Here is a 13,484-nt window from a genome sequence, read left to right on the forward strand (position 1 = left end):
AATCTTTTTATCATGCGGGAGATTATCGACTGCATAATAAATTGATCGGTACATAAATGTCAATTATTTGGATCGACCGTATCAAAGGCTCGAATATAATGTGTAAAATTAAAGCAAATTAAGAGCTGAACTTATGTAGTATGGATTTATTATTATTATTATTATTAAAGCTACGTATTTATTATTATTATTATTATTATTATTGTACACATTATATTCTGACCTTCGATACGGTCGATCAAAAAAATTGAAATTTATATACCGATCAATTTATTATGCAGTCGATAATCTCCCGCATGATAAAAAGATTGACACACGAAATAAAACTCATCCTGTATATGTATATATATATATATATATATATATACATATATATATATATATATATATATATACATATTTATTTATTTGTTACAGTTTGTCACGCTTGCCAGCGACAGGTTTGATAGCAAGCGAGATGAGAATATACAAGACGACTACATAAGAGCGAGCAAAACAATAACAGGAACGAGCTAGACAATGATAGGAGTGAGCGAGACAATAATAGGAGCGAGCGAGACAGTAATGGAAACGAGTAAGAGGAATAGTGTGCAAGGAAGACTCGATTCTCGAGTCCTCGTCGCTCGTTCCTATCTCGCTCGCTCTTATTACCTTCTCGCTTGCTCACTCGCTTAACTCTTGCGTATACTTATATGTGTATATATACAGGGTTTAGCAAAAGTGTGGAAACCCCTTAATATTTCGAAAAATACGCATTTAAAAAAAAATGTTTCATACAAAAGTTATAGGGTTTTATGTGGCGCATTACACAGCAACATTATTATGATCGCGAATAGCGTTGTCAAGGTTATGTGAAGGTCACCTCCAATTTTTTAAATGGGACACCCTATATGCTATTGCATATTCTTGTAGCTTATCTCGAGAGCTTTCCAAAACACTATAATTAAGTTAGTTTTCATTAAGTACTTTCCGAGTTATGAGGCTTGAAATAATTTCTTAATTTTACATAAACCATAAAATATCTAGTAAAATATTCATTTTTCGATTATCTTACCTTTATACTTTTATGTACAAAATAATGAGAGGAATCAATTGGTGTAAAGAAAAAACATAGTTGATTTTAAGAAAAAATATGTAATTTGCAATTAACAATTACATATCTTTTTTCTTCTCTATGGATTGGTGGATATCGGTACTGTTTAACGTGAATAGGAATATCGCCGGTGGTTGGAATAGAATGGCTAGTGGCATTAGAAGATTTTAACTTGTCTCCCGGTAAAAAGAAACAGTCTTCGTTCTTTTTCAATATAGCTTTTACATGTTCATTTTCTTCTTCGTTTAAATGGCTTAAATTTATTGAATTCTTTAATATAGTATAACGATCTTTAGTTTTTAAGGATGGATTTTCGATATTCAGTTCCTCGGAACAATAAAGAGTCATGGAATTAGTAAGGTCAGTAGGACTAGTAGTCTTGGTGAGGTTACAGGAATCAATAGAAAAATCAGCGAAGTCAGTGGAATCAGCGAAATCAGTGGAATCAGCGAAGTCAGTGGAATCAGCGAAGTCAGTGGAATCAGTGGAATTAATAGAATCGACGGAGTCGATTAAATTAGTAGAATGGCAATCAATCAGGTGCATGGGCTCTAATATCATTGTGTAATCACTCTCAGTGACATTATATATTTTTAAATGCCCTTTACCCTGTGAATTAGCAACAAGTGCTTCGCCAAAGTATACTCCTTTAACGGGTTCGTAATATGGTATGTATCCTTCTTGTTTTTCAGGATTAGTAATATTGAATGCAGTTGTTACCACCGTTCGAGCTGATAATTTTATTTCCTTTCTATCGTAAAATGGAATTACCATTTTTCCCACGGTTAATTGTCTTTTATCATAATCTAGAATAGCACGATTATCTTCTAAAAATTCGGAGCCCAGAATTCCATCACTGGGAATAAGTACATCATTTTGTACGACGTGAAATTTTGTTATCTTACCTACTATTGTAAAGACTACAGATCCTAATGTTCTAATCGAGACCTTAGAAATACCTCTAAGAATTAATACATCTTTTACGTCTATAGGTACATTATTTAAATTTTCTAACTTAATTATATTTATAACGAAACCGGAATCTATCATGAAATTACAGTATCCCTTTAAATCTTTACACGATAATATGATCTTCGGCAACCGAGCGGGTTCTCTTAAATTTACTACCACTACTGTTGCAGGGGACGAAGTTAGTAACCTGATTTTTAATGGAAGAATTGTTCAGCCATTGATTATTATTGATTCCGCTTCGATCGGGTGCGCTGTAGCTTGTGCTGTATCCCGGACCGCGCTCGCTACCCGGCGACTTTCTGAGTTTTCCGCGTTCTGTAAAGAGTTTCGATATGCTAACTTTTTACAATTCGAAATGCTGTGTCCCGGATTTTTATAGTAGCGACATACGTCTGGAGAATTTGGTCCTGGTTGACCGGGAATTAAAGGTTTTATCCATGATCGTGGAGCTAAATTAGAATTCTTTAAAATTGATTTCAATTTTGGTGGTTCAGGATCAGGGGATTTTGTAGTTTGTATATCAGAACGTAATAATTGATTTGATTTTTGGGAGTTCTGACATTCGCGCAATTTTTCTGCTTCTAAGCTTTTTGAGATCTTTACGGATCATTCAATAGCTTCGTCTAAACTATGTATTTGCCGGTGCTCAAGACGAGTTATTATATCGGATGATAAACCATTAATAAAAGCTTCTAGGACCTCTTCGTCTACTTCTGCCATAAGAGCACGGCTTGTTCCTTTACCCTGTCGTCTGCTTCCGTCTATTATAGCGAATTTCAAATCTTTTATTCTTCCGGCGTACTTTAAAATTGTTTCATTAGACGCTTTATAAGCATTAGCAAGTTCACCTCGATATTGTGCAATAGATTTGTTTGGTGCAAAGATAGCTTTTAATTTATCCAATAAATCAACTACGCGAGTATACATATTTCCTTCGGCAGCTTGATAAGCATCGCCTTCTAGCTTATTAACAATAAGTTGAACTAACTGAGGTTCCTGTACAGAGGATAATAAATCGCGAGCGCGTTCACAAGAACGGGCGAATTGAAATACCGAAATTTTATATCCGTCAAAATTCGGAATGTTAGTGACAACATCTTTCAGTTTTAAGGTTGGCATTTGTATTGACACTTCGTTTTGAAGCGGCGCGTCCTGATATTCTTCATACGCGGATGCAGCCCGAGAAGTTTCATTTATGCGCTGTTCCAACGTATTAATTTGTTCCGGTAATTTTCGTAGTTGTGAAAGTTCGGTTTGTACTTGAGAAAGCACTTGCACTAAAGAATTTGCATCGATAGCTTCATTAGCGCGCATTTCCATTACTTCGCGTTCATGTAATAAAGATTGATGTTGCGCACGCAATTGTTTTTCGCGTTCGTCAAGCTGCTTTTATCTAATTTCTAATTCAGCATCTGCTGCTGTTTGAGAACGAGTTGAGAGTGGCATTTTGTTTTAAAATTTTAAGAAAAGTCATTCACAAAATTGCAAATAGAAAGTAAAAATGTAAATTACAAATATAATAGGACCGTAATAAGATACACCAAAAATTTAACCAAACAGAATTCACCAAAGATAATTGCGAATTATGTTTTACCAAAGAAATACAAATTCTAGAAAGAGTATATAAAACACAAATATAAATACACCATATAATTTCACCATCAAATATGTAGAATAATTGGACAATAGATCAACAGCAATCATCCCACCGCTGCCACCAAAATTTGTTACGTCCCGGTTACAAAATAATAGAAAACTACAATACCGAGATGGGTAACTTAATTATTTTATTCTAGTGCCTCCCGTATTTTTCAGTCACCCTGCATTCACCGGGTTTACTGGGGATGAGGGAGATTATGATCTATTATCAAATTTAAAATTATATTCCAAATGAGAATAAACAGAATAAAAAAGATAAAATAAAATAATATAGTATAACTAAATGATTAGATTAAATAAGAAAACGCAATTGATCATAAAGTAATGCCGAAAGAATGAATAAAATTAAAATAATCAATATTAATATAAATATTATTAACTCAATCATTTCATTTATTAATAAACGATAATAATCAAATAATGATAATGAACTCAAATAATAGGATAATTAATAATTATAAATCGAAATAATAATTATAAATTATAGTAATAATTATGAATCGTACAATATAATTATACCAAGTAAAGTAATAATGACAAAATTATGTTAAATAATCCAATGGAAATTAAATTAATGACATTAATTATAATAATTATATGATAGAAAAAGGATTAAAATAATTTTAACTCACCTAGTTTCTAATTATCCCTTACTTACTAGGAGAATATATAATATTCTTCCTTCCTTCCTTCTAGATCTGTCAGAAGTATCGCTCGAAATTCAAAGATCCCGTAGTGTGAATTTTCCAATGGATAATGGATTTCAATATTCGGCGGTAAAGAGTGGTTCTCAGTAAAATCTCTCGTAGAACTTTCCAATTAATTATACATTTATATTGTATAGAATAAAAGTGTATAAGTAGTTACAATCAAGTCAGTGAATAATGCAGTGAACAATCAGCGAAAATCAGAGTACGTCTTGACTGTAAGCCGGAGAAAAAACTTCTGATCCTCCGTGACAATGCCGGTAGACGCTGGTCCTTCTTAGTACGATTTGATGGGGGATTAGATAATGTAAATTTCGTCATCTTCTTTGTCCGTTGGAATATCGATCGGCCAGAGCTTAGTATGCGGATGTTATGTTTAGCTGATTAGCGAGAGCAAGTCGCCGTGTGAAATATATGAATGAATCCTCTTAATAATATTACAATTCTATTGCAGGCTTAGTTCCTTTTTCCAAATTTGGCTATGTACAATTTTGAATTTTGCTCTTATTACTTAATTTCGATATTACTTAAGTGGAATATTTAATTAACCGAAAATTTACAAGTGATGTCATAACAAGGGAATGACGACGGTCGTTATCTATAATTATGATTTACATTCCATAATAGATAAAAGCGCTTGAATCTTAGGCGTTTCAATATCGCTCCCTTGTACAATGCATTATTCGTTGATGAACTTATAATTCTTTTTATATAAGTATCCTTATAAAATTAATACTATAACTCTAATAAATTTGGTTAAAATAATTATTTAAAATAATTAATTAAAATATAATTAAAATAATTAAAATATAATTAAAATTAGTTAAAATATAACTAAGGATAAATGTAATTATGATGCTAATGCTAACAAAAGATGATATTTCCTTCAATCTTGCTCTTTTGTAATTAGATGGAATTGCACAAATTTCAATAAGGTAAAGGAGGAATTCACTTATATGGTAAAAAGAAGAAAATTATTGGTCGGGACGTCACAGGGCGTAGCACGGACACGCACCAAGTGGAGACATTATCGACAGTACGAGAAAATGGGTGTGCGAAATAGTTCCAACTTTGAAAATGGGTGCAAGGGGCGTTGAAAGTAGTCTCGTAAAAGGGCAACAAGTAAAACGCTGGCCTAGCCGCTCTCAGGTTTCTCTCTGGTATATAAGAAGCTCGCAGTCTAGTATATTAGGGCCTGAGCACAAAGATGTTGTAACTGTTTCCGACAAAGTCGTATGCGTAAGTCGGAGACGTTAGTCAACGCACAAAGATTTTACGTAAATGTAGGCCGTATCTTGTATTGCATGTTATGCGATACATCTTTGTGCTCAGGCCCTTCGGCTGATGGCAGAGAATGAGATGTAAGCGTTTACATCTGTCGTAGTCGTGAACGTAAAGTAATAGCGTATTCGATTTATTGACTCTACCCGACACTGAGTCGAGTCGAGTCAGATCGAAAGTTCAATTTGAAACTCGATGACTCAAAACTGTCATGGTGGAAAGTGTCTTCTTAACCTCCATCAAAAATTCTAAATGATAATAAAGAAATCTGAACAAGAAACAAAAATACAAAAATAAAAACAAGAATAAGTAAAAAAATAAGAACAATGAGTGGATCAGGTAAGAAATTATACATATTTATTATACTAGAAACGAACATATGTGAAATATAACATATGTCATATCGTATAATGCATTTCGATCGTAAAAAAATATCTTTAATGATTAATTTTATAGATATTGAAAAATTAATTGTTGACTATTTATTGTCTTCATCAGATAGTTCTGATGAAGAATTATTACTATACACACATTTAATGCGGAAGAAAAAAATACCGCGAATGAAACATTATATTACAAGTGTTGTCGATCAGTATACTGCAGAAGACGTAAATATATATTAGAAATATTTATTAAATCTAATATCATTTATTGAATCTATTGTGTAAGCTATTTTTATCTTATAAATTCCCACATACATTTTTTATTTTTGAATGTGGTAAATGGGCCTATTTGTCCAATATTTTCATAATATAATTGTAGTAATTCTTTGCTTTCATTGTTCGTCCATAAAACTCTATGCGTCTCTTTTTCTTCCTTCATAGTTATGAACCTTTCTTTATCATCAAATGATGCGGTACTGCACGGCATTATGTTCTGTAAAGTAAAATTATTTTATTATTATCTTTATATCCATTTTTATATTTATAATAATTCAAAGATTTTCGCACATAAATCACTTACCATTCTCCATTGTTGACGATTCGCTAGAGTTTGTTTTCACAAATTTTAATGTGACATTTCCTGAAAAGAAAAATAATTTTATATTTTTGATACAGCAATGGATGTTTCATTGTCAATGAAGCATATTATTGGCTGCGTTCAGCAGAAAAAGCTGCTTTACAACAGTTGCAAAGCAGCTTTTTCTGCTGAATGCAGCCATTATTTGTACAATATTTTTACAGTAAAAAATTTACCATCATTATCCATACATTCACATAAAATTCCTTCTGCTGTTTTCACAATTTTTCCATTTTCATCTCTGATGATTTTCATAATGTTGCTATTATCTGTAAAAATAGTCATTAAAGATATTTTTTATGCATTACACGGTATATGGCATGTTAACATTTCACATGTTTGTTTCTATAATATAATATAATAAAATTTCTTACCTGATTCACTCATTGTCCTTATTTTTTCACTTATTCTTATTTTTATTTTAGTGTTTTTGTTTCTTGTTCTGATTTTAGTGTTTCTTTATTACCACTTACAATATTTGATAAAGGTTAAAGAAGAACGTTAAGAAGGCACTTTCCGCCATGATAGTTTCGAGTCATCGAGTTTCAAATCGAACTTCCGATCTGACCGACTCGACTCAGTGTCGGGTAGAGTCAATAAATCGAATACGCTATAAGACAGAGAAAAACGTATACGTAAGTTGCATGTACGTTTTTCTCTGCCTTACTTTACGTCCTTGACTACGACAGACGTAAGCGCTAACATCTCGTTCTCTGCCATCAGCCTTATATAGAAGTTTGTGGGAGTGACGGGCAAACTCCGAATTGATATTGGAGACTTCACGCGGTGACAATGCGAAACTCCGGTTTCAGGGTTACCAATCTGTGAAATAAATTCTCGGTCTCTATGTAGAGATTAGAGGTGTGCAAATCTGCTCTCACTCCCGCTCGTTCCCGACAGCGAGACTGGATTCTCGAGACTCAGATTATCGGGAGCGCTGTTATCGAGAATAGAGACTCGAGAACGAGCGAGTCCCGAGTCTCGATGCTCTATTAGACGGAGTGGGGGTAGATTTCTATCCCCACTCCGTCTAATAGAGCGGGGCGGCGTGTGGCTAAGGCGACAAAGTACTTGCCTGCCATATAGGCCAAAAAGGGGTCTTGAGTTCAAGTCCCGCTGAGGCAGAAAATTTATTTCTGCGATATAGCCGCCCCAATCCCCCTCCTACTCCTTCCCCTCATCCTTTCCCCTTCCTTACCTATGACCTCTGATTGTTATACTTTATTTAATGTAAGAAACTCTGCTGATTATTAATACTCACGAAGATATCTGGCAGCATGGGCGAAAAATAATATTGCCCAGTGCCACAACAGAAATACAGAATACGTCTAATAGAGCATCGAGACTCGGGACTCGCTCGTTCTCGAGCCTCTATTCTCGATAACAGCGCTCCCGATAATCTGAGTCTCGAGAATCCAGTCTCACTGTCGAGAACGAGCGGGAGTGAGAGCAGATTTGCACGCCTCTAGTAGAGATGTATGTCCGTATACGTTCAAACACCATTGCATTGCTCGCGCGGACGCACCGTAGAGAAGAAAGAGAGAAAAGGATCGACAATCATGCTATCCTTGTTCATCTAGCATATTCTTTTACGGCCGAGATATGGCCTGAAAATGCTTTCTGGGCTCTCGTGGCAGAAAGCAGTAATGTAACAAGACTAATGGGCGCCCACTTTTTGTGAATTTTATATTTGCATATATACATATGTGTATATATATGTATGTTTAAATTATAGTTAAAATTATATATGCGATTAGATATTATGGCCCGTATTCAGAACGCGCTTATAAAGATGTTAGTGCGTTGTTATCCAATAGAAGTATCTGTTTTACATAAAACAGATACTTCTATTGGATAACAACGCACTAACATCTTTATAAGCGCGTTCTGAATACGGGCCTATATGTTGATGAATAATAACAGTAGAATTATAGATAATAGGGTGAACAAATATGTAATATGTAAGATACGGGTGTCCATTAGACTTGGTAATTCATTGCTTTCTCACATTATCGATACTTTATATATTATAAACGGGATCGTCAGCGGGATGGAGAGATAGCATGATGTCAATTTTATTTTGATTATTTTTTAACAACCCTGGCGAAAATAAAATGTAAACCGAGCGTTAACAAAGCATGAATTGGAGAGTAAATCTATGTAACGGGAGAGTAAATCTATGTAACGGGAGAGTGACGGAAGCGTAAACGAAGCTGTTAAAAGGCGTAAATTGAAACATCGGAACGTAAAGAAAGCGGCTATTAAGTGTTAGAAAAGCGTTAACGAAGCGTCGTCAAACTCTCCGACAAGCGTGAACGAAATATCCTTCAAATGTAAACGGAGCATCATCAAACTCCTTAAGGAACGTAAACGAAACGTTATCGAACTCTCCGACAAACATGAATGAAATATCCTCCAAATGCACAGACTTCTATAATACACTAGACTGCTAACATCTGTATAAAATGACTCGAAAAAGTGATGTAAGTGTAAGCGGAATAATAATAGACAACGGTAATCGAGGTTTCTAGAAGGAGAACCTTAACAACAAGCGTGATTAAGCATTGGTAAGCGGGCTGGCAGTAGCGAGAATAGGTGAGATGCGGGGTCTTGCGAGACCAAAAACAGACACGACCCAAGAAGGTCGGCATTCGAAAATCAGCCGTTGTAGAGGAAAGTCGCGATAACGAATCTGACTGAGCTTATATTTGAGTTAACGTTTAAATATAATTTTGATATTATTATTAAATTAAGTGTGGTGATAACTAATTTCGTGATCTATCCTGTCTAATACTTCCGAGTAATCCGCTACCCATTTCGGCTATCCTGAGAACGATAATTTGGAATTTAGACCCCTACATAAGGTACAAATGGTGGTGGGGATGGCAGCCATATTTCGTGTGGGCAAATTATACTGGGTGTTTAGTTCGTATTGTCGATGTTGTCAGATAAGTCTGTGGTACAATCCTCTTACAATCATAAAATAACATTTTGGACACCCTATATAATATGCCCACACGAAATATGGCGTCACGTGCACACTTATGCATCATGTCCGCCTGTATCTGTTAGCAGTCTAGTGTATTATAGAAGTCTGTGTCCAAATGTAAATGGAGCGTCATCAAACTTTTTAAAGAACGTAAATGAAATGTCATCAAACTTATTGGCGAATACGAATGAAATGTTTATATTTAAACTCTACTATATTTATACTGTACCGTTAATATTGCACTTTACATTTTAAATAGGTAATAAACGGATTATTTTCGTTTATTCGCCAGACATTTACTTGTCCGACTTATAAAATCAATTTAATATCTGAAGCTCCTGTGTAAGCGAGCTAAGTGAACGGGAGCGAGCAGTACGCGAAGAAAAAGAATCGAATAATTTACACGCGGATTTAAATATAAAATTTAATAAGTTCACACAAAAAAATATATATAATTGTTTTAACAAAAAAAGAAAAGTATTTTTCACAATGTTCGATAACCGAATATTAATTGTCACGAGCTACGACTTATTCGGAACGGCGAAAAAATTTCAGATTTCCTTTCAAAGTAATCTACGTAATTGCGCGAGAGCCTTTTCGAGAGTGCGAGGCGCCCGGGATTTGCGGGGCCTTTTATTAAAAGAATCCTTCTGGAAGAATCCAGAATTCTCTCGCGAGAGCTTTGTTCCAGCGAGTCGTTAGATTTAAATTTTCTTTGTCCTGAGATGTTTTTATTTTTCGATAAGGACACCTTTTATTAAATTCGTTAGTTTGCGCTATCATGCGATGGCGGCCCTTGATTGGGCGCCCGTGGTCGATTCGCTTAACGCGATAGGCGCACAATGACGAAAGGCTAAGGCCCGTTATTTGCCGATGCCTATATCGTTACGCGAGTTGATGTCGCGCGGCAATTATACCCCTTTTGAATTTTAAACATCCTACATCGAGATCAGAAATTAAATTGAAGTATCTTTAATCTTATTTGTTACCCTTTGTAAACTTTATATAATTCTCATAACTAAAACTTAAATACGAGAAAGATAGCGCATCGCACGTCGCGTAGCGGTAAACGAACGAACTAACAGATCCTTGCGTGCTCGCGCGTAACTTTGACGTCCTTAAAAATATTTCTTTAAATTGTTAAAGTGTATGGAAAGTATTTCATACATGTTTTGTGCAGTGTTTAAGCGTTGAAGAAATGTGAATGAAGAGTTTCTAATGCCTGTTTCTACCAACGTCGTTTAACTTTAATCTTAGCTTAACTCACTCTTTGTCTCCTTCTAACTGTTCCTTTAGAAAGAGACAAAGAATGAGTTAAGCTAAGATTAAAGTTAAGCGGTGTTGGTAGAAATGGCCATAAGTCAATCAATCATTGAAGTGTATAGGAAGCGTATTGGAGTGCTTCGTTCACATTTTATGGAGCGTTTAGGAAGTTTAAATGAAGAGTTTCTAAAATGTCAATCATTGAATATACGGGAAGCGTATTGGAGTGCTTCGTTCACATTTTATGGAGCGTTTAGGAAGTGTAAATGAAGAGTTTCTAAATGTCAATCATTGAAGTATGCGGGAAGCGTATTGGAGTGCTTCGTTCACATTTTATGGAGCGTTTAGGAAGTGTAAATGAAGAGTTTCTAAATGTCAATCATTGAAGTATGCGGGAAGCGTATTGGAGTGCTTCGTTCACATTTTATGGAGCGTTTAGGAACTGTAAATGAAGAGTTTCTAAATGTCAATCATTGAAGTGTGTGGAAAGCGTATCGGAGTGCTTCGTTTACATTTTATGGAGCGTTTGGGAAACGTAAAAGAAAACATGAAATATTAAAGCGTAAGGAAAGCGTATCGGAATGCTTTGTACACACTTTATGGAGCGTTCGAGAAATATGCACGAAGATTTAAAATCGCGAAGAGTTAATGGGAAGTCAATGAAGCTTTTAAGAAGCGTTTATTCTGTTCGTTGACGCTTCTTTGACACTTCGAGAAGCGTTTAATTTTCACCAGGGAGCCCCATAATCATAGTATCATGGACCAATAACGACATTATCTTTTTTCAATTATATTGTATAAACACATACTGGCACATAAATATTAGTAACATGAAAACGTTTATCAGTAATACGTTTATCAGTATGGATTTTGACCTAATTAATTTAATCATATACAGGGTGGCCCATTTTAATCCATCCAGTCGAATATCTCGAAAACCAAGCCCGGAAGAGAAAAATGTTTCAGACAAAAGTTGTTTGGTTTCGAGAGGGCCATAAGATGGTACCATTGGTTTGACATTGAAGAGTCATTTGAAGGTCACGTGAAGGTCACTTCAATTTTTTTAAATGGAACACCCTATATATTTTTGCACATTCTTATAGCTTATCTCGAGAGCTTTCCAAAACACTATAATTAAATACCTTTTTGTTAAGTACTTTTTGAGTTATGAGGCTTGAAATAATTTCTTAATTTTACATAAACCGTAAAATATCTTGTAAAATATTCATTTTTCGATTATCTTACCTTAATACTTTTATGTATAAAATAATGAGAGGAATCAATTGGTGTAAAGAAAACACATAGTTGTTTTTAAGAAAAAATATGGAATTGTTAATTGCAAATTACATATTTTTTCTTAAAAACAACTATGTGTTTTCTTTACACCAATTGATTCCTCTCATTATTTTATACATAAAAGTATTAAGGTAAGATAATCGAAAAATGAATATTTTACAAGATATTTTACGGTTTATGTAAAATTAAGAAATTATTTCAAGCCTCATAACTCAAAAAGTACTTAACAAAAAGGTATTTAATTATAGTGTTTTGGAAAGCTCTCGAGATAAGCTATAAGAATGTGCAAAAATATATAGGGTGTTCCATTTAAAAAAATTGAAGTGACCTTCACGTGACCTTCAAATGACTCTTCAATGTCAAACCAATGGTACCATCTTATGGCCCTCTCGAAACCAAACAACTTTTGTCTGAAACATTTTTCTCTTCCGGGCTTGGTTTTCGAGATATTCGACTGGATGGATTAAAATGGGCCACCCTGTATATGATTAAATTAATTAGGTCAAAATCCATACTGATAAACGTATTACTGATAAACGTTTTCATGTTACTAATATTTATGTGCCAGTATGTGTTTATACAATATAATTGAAAAAAGATAATGTCGTTATTGGTCCATGATACTATGATTATGGGGCTCCCTGGTGAAAATTAAACGCTTCTCGAAGTGTCAAAGAAGCGTCAACGAACAGAATAAACGCTTCTTAAAAGCTTCATTGACTTCCCATTAACTCTTCGCGATTTTAAATCTTCGTGCATATTTCTCGAACGCTCCATAAAGTGTGTACAAAGCATTCCGATACGTTTTCCTTACGCTTTAATATTTCATGTTTTCTTTTACGTTTCCCAAACGCTCCATAAAATGTAAACGAAGCACTCCGATACGCTTTCCACACACTTCAATGATTGACATTTAGAAACTCTTCATTTACAGTTCCTAAACGCTCCATAAAATGTGAACGAAGCACTCCAATACGCTTCCCGCATACTTCAATGATTGACATTTAGAAACTCTTCATTTACACTTCCTAAACGCTCCATAAAATGTGAACGAAGCACTCCAATACGCTTCCCGTATATTCAATGATTGACATTTTAGAAACTCTTCATTTAAACTTCCTAAACGCTCCATAAAATGTGAACGAAGCACTCCAATACGCTTCCTATACACTTCAATGATTGATTGACTTATGGCCATTTCTAC

General features: G+C 34.5%; 1 long non-coding RNA gene across 1 annotated transcript; it reads right to left on the bottom strand.

Annotated features, from left to right (window-relative positions):
• Positions 1 to 6,172: 6,172 nt before the first annotated feature.
• Positions 6,173 to 7,509, bottom strand: LOC145966752 (uncharacterized). Its single transcript, XR_014437146.1, has 4 exons — positions 7,107 to 7,509; positions 6,909 to 7,001; positions 6,676 to 6,735; positions 6,173 to 6,588 (listed from the first exon to the last, which is right to left on the bottom strand). It is a non-coding gene; the product is annotated as an uncharacterized LOC145966752 (long non-coding RNA).
• Between the last annotated feature and the right edge of the window lie 5,975 nt (positions 7,510 to 13,484).

This window comes from Camponotus vicinus, unplaced genomic scaffold (genome assembly GCF_025532165.1).
Source record: "Camponotus vicinus isolate PSW18456_S1 unplaced genomic scaffold, iyCamVici1.0 SCAF_2, whole genome shotgun sequence".
In the NCBI taxonomy this organism is placed as follows: Eukaryota; Metazoa; Arthropoda; class Insecta; order Hymenoptera; family Formicidae; genus Camponotus; species Camponotus vicinus.